The 14,726-nt window shown below is 36.8% G+C and overlaps 1 protein-coding gene across 35 annotated transcripts in view; it reads left to right on the plus strand.

Moving 5' to 3' along the window:
- VPS13B (vacuolar protein sorting 13 homolog B) overlaps positions 1 to 14,726 on the plus strand; it is an 869,944-nt gene that overhangs the window by 23,823 nt on the left and 831,395 nt on the right. The window lies entirely within an intron of this gene.

Below are 14,726 nucleotides of genomic sequence, written 5' to 3' on the forward strand. Positions count from 1 at the left end.
GCCTCCCAAAGTACTGGGATTACAGGCATGAGCCACCGTGCCTGGCCTTTAATTTGTATATGCCTGTTTAAGTGACATGCCTATTTGCAAAGTCATTTTTAAATTTGAATAAGTATGTAAAGGTTGTTTTCATACAGATTTTACTTACTTTGTCATAGCTCTACTAGGGACCATGCAGATTGCTTATTACTTACATCTACAATGAAAGTGCAGCCTAATTGTGTCCGATTTTTACATTAACATTTTTAGATTTTTGCAAAGGACCTGTATGAATTTTTTCTTTACATAATTTTTCTAAATCTGAAGGGAATTTCTCAGGTTATTTTTTGGGAAGATGAAAATATATTTACACCAAATTTTATAATTGTTTTTGAAGTTTTGGTATAAGAAACTGATTTTTTCTTTTTTCAGATTTATTTATTTCTTCTCTGACCCATCTTACATTTCTTGCTAGTGTTTTTTTGCAGATGTAATATTGGTTTTAAAGAGTTTCTACCAAAAATTTTCCAATCTAGGAAAGCAAAATAGGTCAGGACCATAGCTTATTGTGGAGAATGTTTCCACTTTCACCTTGCAGAAGAGTAGTGTGTCTGTCATTCATTTTTATTAGGTTTTTTTTTTTTTTTTTTTTTTTAGCACCCACTTAACATTTAACTTTTAGTTTTAAGGAAGATTGGCTATAATCAAGTAAAATGAAAAGTATTATTAAAATGACTTCATATGAATCTGTAAGTTTAACGTATTCTAAATGTAACTTTAATCTTTGTGAAGTTAGGGTTATGTATGAACTGTTAAAATTATTTCCTATTTTAAGTGGATGCTTTGAGTGCCATATCAACCCAGTGGACTCAGATCTTTTTTCCATTTATGAAATCTTTGATTCCAAACACGTATTATCCAATTTAACTTAATATAGTTTCTAGAAGTTAATAGACCAATGTTATATTCTCATGAAAATGAAAAGTTACTTTGTGAACTTCTAATATTTGAGAGATTAATTTAGAAATCTGTGGATAGTTACATTACAACAAAGTTTTACTTTCTATTTGTAGTTGGTAATACTTAAATGTTAAGTGGTTCTTAATTATTATCTTTTCTTGGAATTTATTTTTTTTCAAAGTCTGGACTTGGTTATACCACCCATGCAGTGTTCCATATTAAAAGAGAAAAAAAAAAATCCAGACACTAAGTATTTTTTCATTGAGAAGGTGGAAGTTTCAAGGCCAGATGTCCCTTAAGAAACATGTTTTAACAGAGGCAAATTACAACTAATTATAGAGGCTGCAGAAAAAGACTTGTAACACATGACTTAGTGCAACCTAGAACTAATACTTGATATTGGACTATGCAGATGGCTACTGCAGGAATGATCAGATTTCCTGCTTGCATGGTATTTGAGACTTGAATTTTGTGGTTTGTACAGCAAAAGGTTAAATGTCATGAATGTAAACCACTCTCAAAACAAGTATTTTTTACAGATGTTTAAAATTTTGGGTTAGAAAGGATTTTTGAAAATTGCAGTTGACATTTGGACAAATTATTTAGCAGTGTACACCTCTGGAGAGTAATGCTTGGGTTTATGCTAGTGATTGGAATTAAATTTTGCGTAAAAACATTGTAGATGAAACAGATTTTAAAATAGTTTATTTTCTTGTTTTAAGCTTTGATTAGTATAGTATATAATTAAGCTGAAAATTATGCATGTACTAGTAAAACTGAATAAGTTTATATTCAAAGTATTTCAAGTTATTGCATTGTAGAATCACCACGAAGAAAAGACGTATTTTCTAAATAAAATTGGGGTTGGAATGGTAGGTTCAGTGAAGGGGCCTTTTAGAGTTACAGGTACTCAAAGATATGAATCTGTTAAAAAAACTATTATATATAGGAATGTATTGAAGTATGATTAAAAGGTAGGAATATGAGGCTTAAATCAGATAAGATCATTCCAAAAATAAGATTTTGTTAAATGCCTTGATAAGAAGGCATGTCTTGTTTGTGAAGGTAAATTTAATTCTACCAACATTTGTTGGTTGTCTACTCTGTACTGCACTGAAAAGCATTGCTAAAATATTTATATAATCTCAGCAAGAGACACTTAGAAAAAGAGATTCATAATGATTGTGATTCTAGTGGTCATGGTTTTAATATACTGCCTTAACATATCCTTACAATCAGTTTTACTTATAGAGATTTTTAGGATGACAGGGTGACCGAATTGTTGTGTTAGGTAAAATAAAGTCCATCTTGATGTTTACTCTGAATTTTTAAAAATATATTGAAACTTCACTCATGAAATAGTTGTTAACGATTTCCTATTCACTCTGAGAGATGTATCTATGTCAGTCATTGCCCTCACTTTTAAATCTTGCAGAGTTACTACTTGTAAACTGTTTATTCTGTTTTTGATTTCAGATACACAGTTTTTGATTCATGACACATCATGTCCATGCTAATCTAATAAATACTTGTTAACATAACTCAAGAGCTAAAACATTATCAGTAACTTCCATTTAACTATGTGCTCCTCTCCTTTTTCATATTCTTTTTTTGTTCAGCCTCTAGGGGCCTCATCTGTAAAACAGGACAAGACTTGCTATACAATTTAAAAAATTATATGATTAATGTGCTTTCTTTGATCATTGAATTAAGTCTTGGCTGGGCATGGTGGCTCCCGCCTGTAATCCCAGCACTTTGGGAGGCCGAGGCGGATGGATCACGAGGTCAGGAGATCTAGACCATCCTGGCTAACAGGGTGAAAACCCGTCCTTACTAAAAATACAAAAAATTAGCTGGGCGTGGTGGCCGGCGCCTGTAGTCCCAGCTACTCGGGAGGCTGAGGCAGGAGAATGGCATGAACCCGCGAGGTGGAGTTTGCAGTGAGCCGAGATCGTGCCACTGCACTCCAGCCTGGGCGACAGAGCGAGACTCTGTCTCCAAAAAAAAAAAAAACTTCTTCAACCTAAAGAGAGTAATAAATCTGTTTCTAAACCACCTATTCTGGTTTTTGTACCACCTGGAACATAAATGTTAAATCTTTTCATCTAATAAATGTAACTATTTGTAAGGCTGTTTATAGAAGTAATACTTATTTTTCTTAAAAAATTTGAAAAGTGGGAGGCTGAGGCAGGAGAATTGCTTGAACCCAGGAGGCGGAGGTTGTGGTGTGCAGAGGCCGCGCCATTGCACTCCAGCCTGGGCAACAAGAGTGAAACTCCATCTCAAAAAAAAAAAAAATTTGAAAAGCATCTTTTGAACCTAAAAATCTGAGATTATCTTCTAATAGGAGAAATACTTGTAGTTTCACTCCAGATTAAACTTATTTTTATGTATATATTCTTACCATCTTTCTCCTTTTTAGCTTAACTTCTTTTAAAATCATTTTTGCAAGTTTCATTTTATTTCTTTACTGTCATTAACCTTTTACCATCTTTCTCCTTTTTAGCTTAATTTTCTTTAAAATCATTTTTGCAAGTTTAATTTTATTTCTTTACTGTTATAACCTTCTAATTGTTGATATGACTCTTTAAGGTTACAAAAATATTCTGTTTGAAAACCTAAGGTGATTTTATCCTTTTATCTCATGTACCTACAGGTTTAGCTAGATTTTAAACAAGAAAGTGAAAATATTTGTATATGTAGTATTTTAAATTCAGAGATAGTTTTGTTTCCCATAAGCACAGATTCCTTTCTTAAACATTTTAAGTCAGATACCAGTAAGCCACTTTTTGTTTGTTTTGTTTCTGTTTTTGATACTGCGTCTTGCTGTGTTGCCCAGGCTGGTCTTGAACTCCTGGCCTCAAGTGACCCTCCTGCCTTGGCCTCCCAAGTTGCTGGAATTACAAGCAAGAGCCACTGATTTCCAGTATTAATAAGAAAAAAATTTTGGTCCTGACAGCCCATAGATTTAGGTGACCTAATCAAAAAGTGATATGTTATTACTCTTGACTGTGGCATTTTATGTCAACTCTTTTTATAGTTTCATCTTGTACTTTAATTTTGTTTTTCTACAAAGTCTGTGTCAGTGTAATTAGACTTAAAGATCTGAGGCAGCTGTTTTGATTTGAATGTCTAATTCTGATGAAGGGCTTCAGAATTATTTTTTCCACTGTAGAGCAGGGAAATAAAGCTTTCTTTGATTGGACACCAGCACCTATCTGCTCTATCTAGCAGAACTTTTCTGGGATCTAGAGAATTTCCATACTTTCACAGGACAAAGTTTTTTTTTTGTTTTTTGTTTTTTTTAAATTTTGTTTACATTTAGATAGGATTTTTAATTTACTGGATGGTCATTTGATCTGGCCATCAATGTGCTCTGTTTACCATCAGGGATTTGATGGATTTACTTGTAGAAATTTTACATGTGATCATTGGAATTTTAAGTGCGGATTATTATGAATTAGTACAGTTGTGTTGGTAGACTATTAAGAATAATCAGTCTCTATTAATTGATTTAAAAAATCAATTAGTTAGAATTTGAGATTAGGAGGCCTGCAAGAGAGGTATCACCTCTCTCTTAGCTTGGCTGAAGTCTGTGTTTATCGTCACTGTTATTGGTGAGGTCATTGCTTGAATGTTATAATAAATGGCCTTCTAATTGGACTGACTCTAGACCATTACTCTTCCACACACACTCACAAATACCTCTTATTTTTTTGAAGCTCATGTGACCTGACTATATAACCATTTATGGTCCTCTGATAGCTATCATCCATTGATTTTGTGGTCCCTCCCCCACTGTGACTGAAAATTTTGTTACCTGGTTCACAGACTTTTTTTTTTCCAATTGAAGTTCATCCATCTTGGGTCATTTCAGTGTCCATATGGATTCTTACATAACTCTCTAGCAACACAATTCCTTGATTTTTAACTCTGTCATCCTTATTTCTGTTCCATTTCAGCCAATCCCTTTATGGTTATGTTGTGGAGTTTGCTGTTCCTTGAAGCATTCTCTTTATTGCGGATCCTGTCTCTGTATCTTAAGTATCTCACTTTAACAGTATTCCTTCACTTCAATCTCTCATTTGATTTATTGGCACTTTGCTATCATTTAAAGTGCTTATTTCTCTGCTACATTTTGGGGAAATACTTTCCTGCAACCATGTTGCCCTCTCTAGCTTCTTTTCTTTTCTTTATAACCACATCATTTCTTTTTTTCTTTCTTTCTTTCTTTTTTTTTTTTTTTTTGAGACGGAGCCTTGCTCTGTTGCCCAGGCTGGAGTGCAGGGGCGCGATCTCGGCTCACTGCAAGCTCTGCCTCCCGGGTTCACGCCATTCTCCTGCGTCAGCCTCCGGAGTAGCTGGGACTACAGGCGCCCACCACCTCGACCAGCTAATTTTTTGTATTTTTAGTAGAGACGGGGTTTCACCATGTTAGCCAGGATGGTCTCTATCTCCTGACCTTGTGATCCGCCCGCTTCAGCCTCCGAAAGTGCTGAGATTACAGGCTTGAGCCACCGCGCCCGGCCTCTTTTTTTCTTTTTTAAAATAAGTCAATGTTTGTGTGTGTGTGTGTTTTTTTTTAATTGAAACGAAATTCACATAACATACAATCAACCATTTTATTTTTGTTTATCTTTTAAATTTTTTTATTTCTGTAGGTTATTGGGGAACAGGTGGTGTTTGGTTACATGAGTAAATTCTCTAGTGGTAATTCGTTAGATTTTGGTGCTCCCATCACACGAGCAGTATACGCTGTACCGAATTTGTGTCTTTTATCCCTTACCTCTTTCCCCCAAGTCCCCAAAGTCCATTGTGTCATTCTTATTCCTTTGCATCCTCATAGCTTAGCTTCCACATATCAGTGAGGACATATGATATTTGGTTTTCTATTCCTGAGTTACTTCACTTAGAATAATAGTCTCCAATCTCCTCCAGGTCACTACGAATGCCATTAATTCATTCTTTTTTATTGCTGAGTAGTATTCCATTTTACACACACACACACACACACACACACACACACACACACACACACACACACACACACACACACACACCCCCAACGGTTTCTTTATCCGCTCGTCGATTGACAGGCATTTAGGTTGGTTCCACATTTTTGCAATTGTGAATTGTTTTGCTATAAACATGTGTGTGCTTTAAACCCATGTGTGCAAGTATCTTTTTTGTATAATGACTTCTTTTCCACTGCGTAGATACCCAGTAGTGGGATTGCTGGATCAAACAGTAGTTCTGTTTAGTTCTTTAAGGAATCTCCACACCATTTTCTATAGTTGTTGTACTAGTTTACATTCCCACCAGCAGTGTAGAAGTGTTCCTGGTTTACTGGAGCCATGCCAATATCTATTATTTTTTGATGTTTTGATTATGGCCATTCTTGCAGGAGTAAGTTGGTATCACATTGTAGTTTTGATTTGCATTTCCCTGATTATTAGTGATGTGAGCATTTTTTCATATGTTTGTTGGCCATTTGTGTATCTTCTTCTGAGAATTGTCTGTTCATGTCCTTAGCCCACTTTCTGATGGGATTGTTTTTTTTTTCTTGCTAATTTGCTTGTGTTCGTTGTAGATTCTGGATATTAGTCCGTTGTCAGATGTATAGATTGTGAAGATTTTCTCCGACTCTGTGGATTGTCTGTTTACTCTGCTGACTGTTCCTTTTGCCGTGCAAAAGCTCTTTAGTTTAATTAAGTCCCAGCTATTTGTCTTTGTTTTTATTGCATTTGCTTTTGGGTTCTTGGTCATAAAATCCTCGCCTAAGCCAATGTCTAGAGGGCTTTTCTGGTGTTATCTTCTAGAATTTTTATAGTTTCAGGTCTTAGATTTAAGCCCTTGATCCATCTTGAGTTGATTTTTGTATAAGGTGAGAGATGAGGATCCAGTTTCATTCTCCTACATGTGGCTTGCCAATTATCCCAGCACCATTTGTTGGATAGGGTGTCCTTTCCCCACTTTATGTGTTTGTTTGCTTTGTCAAAGATCAGTTGGCTGTTAGTATTTGGGCTTATTTCTGGGTTCTCTATTCTGTTTCATTGGTCTATGTGCCTATTTTTATACCAGTACCATGCTGTTTTGGTGACTATGGCCTTATCATATTGCTTGAAATCAGGTAATGTGATACCTCCAGATTTTTTCTTTTTGCTTAGTCTTGCTTTGGCAATGCAGACTCATTTTTGGTTTCCTACGAATTTTAGGATTTTTTTCTAGTTCTGTGAAGAATGATGGTGGCATTTTTATGGGAATTGTATTGAATTTGTAGATTGCTTTTGGCAGTATGGTCATTTTCACAATATTGATTCTACCCATCCATGAGCATGAGATGTGTTTCCATTTGTGTCATCTATGATTTCTTCCAGCAGTGTTTTGTAGTTTTCCTTGTAGAGGTCTTTCACCTCCTTGGTTAGGTATATTCCTAAGTATTTTATTTTATTTTTGCAGCTAATGTAAAAGGGGGTGAGTTCTTGATTTGATTCTCAGCTTGGTTGCTGTTGGTATATAGAAGAGCTACTGATTTGTGTACATTAATTTTGTATCCATAAACTTTGTTGAATTTTTTTTTTTTTATCAGTTCTAGGAGGTTTTTGGAGGAGTCTTGATAGGGTTTTCTAGGTAAACAATGATATCATCAACAAACAGTGACAGTTTGACTTCCTCTTGGCCGATTTGGATGCCCTTTATTTCTTTCTCTTATCTGATTGCTCTGGGTAGGACTTCCAGTACTGTTTAAGAGGAGTGGTAAGAGTGGGCCTCCTTGTCTTGTCTTCCCTAAAAGAATGCTTTCAACTTTTCCCCATTTAGTATTATGTTGGCTGTGGGTTTGTCATAGATGGCATTTATTACATTGAGGTATGTTACTTGTATGCCAATTTTCCTGAGAGTTTTAATCATAAAAGGATGCCATATTTTTTTTTGAATGCTTTTTCTGCATCTAATTTTTGTTTTAAATTCTGTTTATGTGGTTTAGCACATTTATTGACTCGTGTGTGTTAAACCATCCCTGCATCTCTGGTATGAAACCCACTTGATCATGGGTGGATTATCTTTTTGATACGTTGTTGGATTCAGTTAGCTAGTATTTTGTTAAGGATTTTAGCATCTGTGTTCATCAGGGATATTGGCATGTAGTTTTCTTTTTTGTTATGTCCTTTCCCGGTTTTGGTATTAGGGTGATATCGGTTTCATAGAATGATTTAGGGAGGATTCCCTCTTTCTCTATCATGTAGAATACTGTCAATAGGATTGGTACCAATTCCCCTTTGAATGTCTGGTAGAATTTAGCTGTGAATGCATATGATCCTGGACTTTTTTTTGTTGGTAATTTTTTTTATTACTATTTCAGTCTTGCTGCTTGTTACTAGTCTGTCCAGGGTATCAAATTCTTCCTGATTTAAGCTAGGAAGGTTTTATCTTTTCAGGGATTTATCCATCTCCTCTGGGTTTTCTAGTTTGTGCATGTAAAGGTGTTCATAGTAGCTTTCAGTGATCCTTTGTATTTCTGTCTTGTCCGTTGTAATATTTCCCATTTCGTTTCTAATTGAGCTTATTTGGATTTTCTCTCTTCTTTTTTGGTTAATGTTGCTAATGGTCTATCTGTTTTACCTACCTTTTTAAAGAACCAGCTTTTTGTTTCATTTATCTTTTGTATTGTTTTTTGTTTCAGTTTAATTTATTTCTGCACTGATCTTGGTTATTTCCTTTCTTCTGCTGGCTTTGGGTTTGGTTTGTTCTCGTTCTCTAGCTCCTTGAGGTGTGACTTTAGATCATCTGGTTGTGTTCTTTCAGACTTTTTGAGGTAGGCATTTAGGGCTATGAACTTTCTTTCTTTCCTTTCTTTTCTTTTCTTTTTTTTATTTTTGAGATGAAGTCTTGCTTTGTCACCCAGGTTGGAGTGCAGTGGTGCGATCTTGGCTCACTGCAACCTGCTGCTGTGGGTTCAAGCAGTTTTTGTGCCTCACCCTCCCAAGTAGCTGGGACTACAGGCACCTGCCACCATGCATGACTAATTTTTGTATTTTTAGTAGAGATGTGGTTTCATCATTTTTGCCAGGCTGGTCTTGAACTCCTGACCTCAGTGTATCCACCCACCTTGGCCTCCCAAAGTGCTGGGATTACAGGTGTGAGCCACTGTGCTCTGCTCTATGAACTTTCCTCTTAGCACCGCCTGAGCTGTATCCCAGAGGTTTTGATAGGTCGTGTCACAATTGTCATTCAGTTTGAAGAAATTTTTAATTTCCATCTTGATATTATTGTTGACCCAATGATCACTCAGAAACAGGTTACTTAATTTGCATGTATTTGCATGGTTTTGAAGGTTCCTTTTGGAGTTGATTTCCAGTTTTATTCCACTGTGGTCTGAGAGAGTGCTTGATATAATTTCAATTTTCTTAAATTTATTGAGGCTCGTTTTGTGGCCTCTCATATGGTCTATCTTGGAGAAAGTTTCATGCGCTGAGGAATAGAATGAATATTCTGCAGTTGTTGGATAGAATGTTCTGGAAATGTCTGTTAAGTCCATTTGCTCCAGGGTATAGTTTAAATCCATTGTTTCTTTGTTGACTTTCTGTTGTGATAACCTGTCTAGTGCTGTCAGTGGAGTATTGAAGTCCCCCACTGTTACTGTGTTGCTGTCTATCTCGTTTCTTAGATCTGGTAGTAATTGTTTTATAAATTTGGGAGCTCTAGGCTGGGTGAGGTTGCTCATGCCTGTAATCCCAGCACTTTGGGAGGCCGAGACAGGCGGATTACCAGTGGTCGGGAGTTTGAGACCAGCCTGGCCAACATGGTGAAACCCCTTCTCTGCTAAAAATACAAAACTTAGCTGGGTGTGGTAGCGAGCGCCTGTAATCCCAGCCACTCAGGGGGCTGAGGCAGGAGAATCAGTTGAACCTGGGAGGCGGAGGTTGCTGTGAGCCAAGATCACGCCACTGCACTCCAGGTTGGGTGACAGAGCAAAACTCTGTCTCAAAAAAAAAAAGAAAATTTGGGAGCTCCAGTGTTAAGTGCATATGTATTTAGGATTCTGATATTTTACTGTTGGACACAGCCTTTTATCATTATATAAAGTCCCTCTTTGTCTTTTTTAACGGCTGTTGCTTCAAAGTTTATTTTGTCTGATATAAGGATAGATACTGCCTTTTGCTTTTGGTGTACATTTGCATAGAATGTCTTTCCATCCCTTTACCTTAAGTTTATGTGAGTCTTTATGTGGTAGGTGAGTCTCTTGAAGGCAGCTGATAGTTGGTTGGTGAATTCTATCCATTCTGCAATTCTGTATGTTTTAAGTGGTGCTTTTAGGCCATTTACATTCAACATTAGTATTGAGATGTGAGATACCATTCCATTTATTGTGCTATTTGTTGCCTGTATACCTTTTTTTTTTTCAAATTGTATTTTTGTTTTATAGGTCCTGTGAGATTTATGCTTTAAAGAGGCTCTGTTTTGATATGTTTCCAGGATTTGTTTCAAGAGTTTTAGCAGTTCTTGTAGTGCTGGCTTGGTAGTGGCAAATTATCTCAGTATTTATTTGTCTGAAAAAGACTCTATCTTTCCTTCATTTATGAAGCTTAGTTTTGCTGGATACAAAATTCTTGGCAGATAATTGCTTTGTTTAAGGAGGCTGAAGATAGGGCCCCAATCCCTTCTAGCTTGTAGGGTTTCTGCTGAGAAATCAGCTGTTAATTCAATAGGTTTTTTTTTTTCTTTAATAGGTTACCTTGTGCTTTTGCCTCACAGCTCTTAAGATTCTTTTCTTCGTCTTAACTGTAGATAACCTGATGACAGTGTGCCTAGGCGATGATCTTTTTGTGATGAATTTCACAGGTGTTCTTTGAGCTTCTTGTCTTTGGATGTCTAGGTTTCTAGCCAGGCTGGGGAAGTTTTCCTTGATTATTCCCCCTAACATGTTTTCCAACTTTTAGATTTCTCTTCTTCCTCAGGAATGCCAATTATTCTTAGGTTTGGTCATTTAACATAATCCCAGACTTCTTGGAGGCTTTGTTCATATTTTCTTATTCTTTTTCCTTTGTCTTTGTTGGACTGGGTTAATTCGAACACCTTGTCTTTGAGCTCTGAAGTTCTTTCTTCTGCTTGTTTGATTCTGTTGCTGAGACTTTCTGGAGCATTTTGCCTTTCCTTCTTTTATTTTTTTTTAACTTTTGTATTTTTATTTTTTTATTTATCTTTTTTTAATTATACTTTGAGTTTTAGGGTACACGTGCACAACGTGCAGGTTAGTTACATATGTATACACGGGCCATGTTGGTGTGCTGCACCCATTAACTCGTAATTTAACATTAGGTATATCTCCTAATGCTATCGCTCCCCACTCCCCCCACCGCACAACAGGCCACGGTGTGTGATGTTCCGCTTCCTGTGTCCATGTGTGCTCATTGTTCAATTCCCACCTATAAGTGAGAACATGCTGTGTTTGGTTTGTTGTCCTTGCGATAGTTTGCTGAGAGTGATGGTTTCCAGCTTCATCCATGTCCCTACAAAGGACATTAACTCATCATTTTTTATGGCGGCATAGTATTCCATTGTGTATATGTGCCACATTTTCTTAATCCAGTCTATAATTGTTGGACATGTGGGTTGGTTCCAAGTCTTTGCTATTGTGAATAGTGCCACAATAAACATACGTGTGCATGTGTCTTTATAGCAGCATGATTTATAATCCTTTGGGTATATACTCAGTAATGGGATGGCTGGGTCAAATGGTATTTCTAGTTCTAGATCCCTGAGGAATCACCACACCGACTTCCACAATGGTTTAACTAGTTTACAGTCCCATCAACAGTGTAAAAGTGTTCCTATTTCTCCACATCGTCTCCAGCACCTGTTGTTTCCTGACTTTTTAATGATCGCCATTCTAACTGGTGTGAGATGGTATCTCATTGTGGTTTTGATTTGCATTTCTCTGATGGCCAGTGATGATGAGCATGTTTTCATGTGTCTTTTGGCTGCATAAATGTCTTCTTTTGAGAAGTGTCTGTTCATATCCTTTGCCCACTTTTTGATGGGGTTGTTTTTTTCTTGTAAATTTGTTTGAGTTCATTGTAAATTCTGGATATTAGCCCTTTGTCAGATGAGTAGATTGCAAAAATTTTTTTCCCATTCTGTAGGTTGCCTGTTCACTTTGATGGTAGTTTCTTTTGCTGTGCAGAAGCTCTTTAGTTTAATTAGATCCCATTTGTCAATTTTGTCTTTTGTTGCCATTGCTTTTGGTGTTTTAGACATGAAGTCCTTGCCCATGCCTGTGTCCTGAATGGTAATGCCTAGGTTTTCTTCTAGGGTTTTTATGGTTTTAGGTCTAACATTTAAGTCTTTAATCCATCTTGAATTAATTTTTGTATAAGGTGTAAGGAAGGGATCCAGTTTCAGCTTTCTACATATGGCTAGCCAGTTTTCCCACCACCATTTATTAAATAGGGAATCCTTTCCCCATTTCTGGTTTTTGTCAGGTCTGTCAAAGGTCAGATGATTGTAGATATGTGGCATTATTTCTGAGGGCTCTGTTCTGTTCCATTGGTCTGTATGTCTGTTTTGGTACCAGTACCATGCTGTTTTGGTTACTGTAGCCTTGTAGTCTAGTTTGAAGTCAGGTAGCATGATGCCTCCAGCTTTGTTCTTTTGGCTTAGGATTGACTTGGCAGTGCAGGCTCTTTTTTGGTTCCATATGAACTTTAAAGTAGTTTTTTCCAATTCTGTGAAGAAAGTCATCAGTAGCTTGATGGGAATGGCATTGAATCTATAAATTACCTTGGGCAGTATGGCCATTTTCACGATATTGATTCTTCCTACCCATGAGCATGGAATGTTCTTCCATTTGTTTGTGTCCTCTTTTATTTCGTTGAGCAGTGGTTTATAGTTCTCCTTGAAGAGGTCCTTCACATCCCTTGTAAGTTGGATTCCTAGGTATTTCATTCTCTTTGAAGCAATTGTGAATGGGAGTTCACTCATTATTTGTCTCTCTGTTTGTCTGTTACTGGTGTATAAGAATGCTTGTGATTTTTGCACATTGATTTTGTATCCTGAGACTTTGCTGAAGTCGCCTATCAGCTTAAGGAGATTTTGGGCTGAGATGATGGGGTTTTCTAGATATACAATCATGTCATCCACAAACAGGGACAATTTGACTTCCTCTTTTCCTAATTGAATACCCTTTATTTCCTTCTCCTGCCTGATTGCCCTGGCCAGAACTTCCAACACTATGTTGAATAGGAGTGGTGAGAGAGGGCATCCCTGTCTTGTGCCAGTTTTCAAAGGGAATGCTTCCAGTTTTTGCCCATTCAATATGATATTGGCTGTGGGTTTGTCATAGATAGCTCTTATTATTTTGAGATATGTCCCATCAATACCTAATTTATTGAGAGTTTTTAGCATGAAGCGTTGAATTTTGTCAAAGGCCTTTTCTGCATCTATTGAGATAATCATATGGTTTTTGTTGTTGGTTCTGTTTATGTGATGGATTACGTTTATTGATTTGTGTATGTTGAACCAGCCTTGCATCCCAGGGATGAAGCCAACTTCATCTTGGTGGATAAGGTTTTTGATGTGCTGCTGGATTCGGTTTGCCAGTATTTTGTTGAGGATTTTTGCATAGATGTTCATCAGGGATATTGGTCTAAAATTGTCTTTTTTTATTGTGTCTCTGCCAGACTTTGGTATCAGGATGATGCTGGCCTCATAAAATGAGTTAGGGAGGATTCCCTCTTTTTCTATTGATTGGAATAGTTTCAGAAGGAATGGTACCAACTCCTCCTTGTACCTCTGGTAGAATTCAGCCGTGAATCCATCTGGTCCTGGACTTTTTTTGGTTGGTAAGCTATTAATTATTGCCTCAATTTCAGAGCCTGTTATTGGTCTATTCAGAGATTCAACTTCTTCCTGGGTTAGTCTTGGGAGGGTGTATGTGTCGAAGAATGTATCCATTTCTTCTAGATTTTCTAGTTTATTTGCATAGAGATGTTTGTAGTATTCTCTGATGATAGTTTGTATTTCTGTGGGATCGGTGGTGATATCCCCTTTATCATTTTTTATTGCGTCTACCTGATTCTTCTCTCTTTTCTTCTTTATTACTCTTGCTAGCGGTCTATCAATTTTGTTGATTTTTTCAAAACACCAGCTCCTGGATTCATTGATTTTTTGAAGGGTTTTTTGTGTCTCTTATTTCCTTCAGTTGTGCTCTGATCTTAGTTGTTTCTTGCCTTCTGCTAGCTTTTGAATGTGTTTGCTCTTGCTTCTCTAGTTCTTTAATTTTTTAATTATTTATTTATGTATTTATTTTTTATTTTTAGTATACTTTAAGTTTTAGGGTACATGTGCACAACGTGCAGGTTTGTTACATATGTATACATGTGCCATGTTTGTGTGCTGCACCCATTAACTTGTCATTAAGCATTAGGTATATCTGCTAATGCTATCCCTCCCCGCTCCCCACACCCCACAACAGTCCCCAATGTGTGATGTTCCCCTTCCTGTGTCCATGTGTTCTCATTGTTCAATTCCCACCTATGAGTGAGAACATGCGGTGTTTGGTTTTTTGTCCTTGCGATAGTTTGCTGAGAATGATGGTTTCCAGCTTCATCCAGGCCCCTACAAAGGACATGAACTCATCATTTTTTATGGCTGCATGGAATACTATGCAGCCATCATTCTATTATACTTTCTGTTTCTATGATTTTGAGTATTCTAAGTACCTCAAGTAAGTGGAATCATACAGTTTTTGTCATTTTGTGTCTGGCTTATTTCACTTAGCACAGTGTCCT

This window comes from Gorilla gorilla, chromosome 7 (assembly GCF_029281585.2).
Source record: "Gorilla gorilla gorilla isolate KB3781 chromosome 7, NHGRI_mGorGor1-v2.1_pri, whole genome shotgun sequence".
NCBI lineage: Eukaryota > Metazoa > Chordata > Mammalia > Primates > Hominidae > Gorilla > Gorilla gorilla.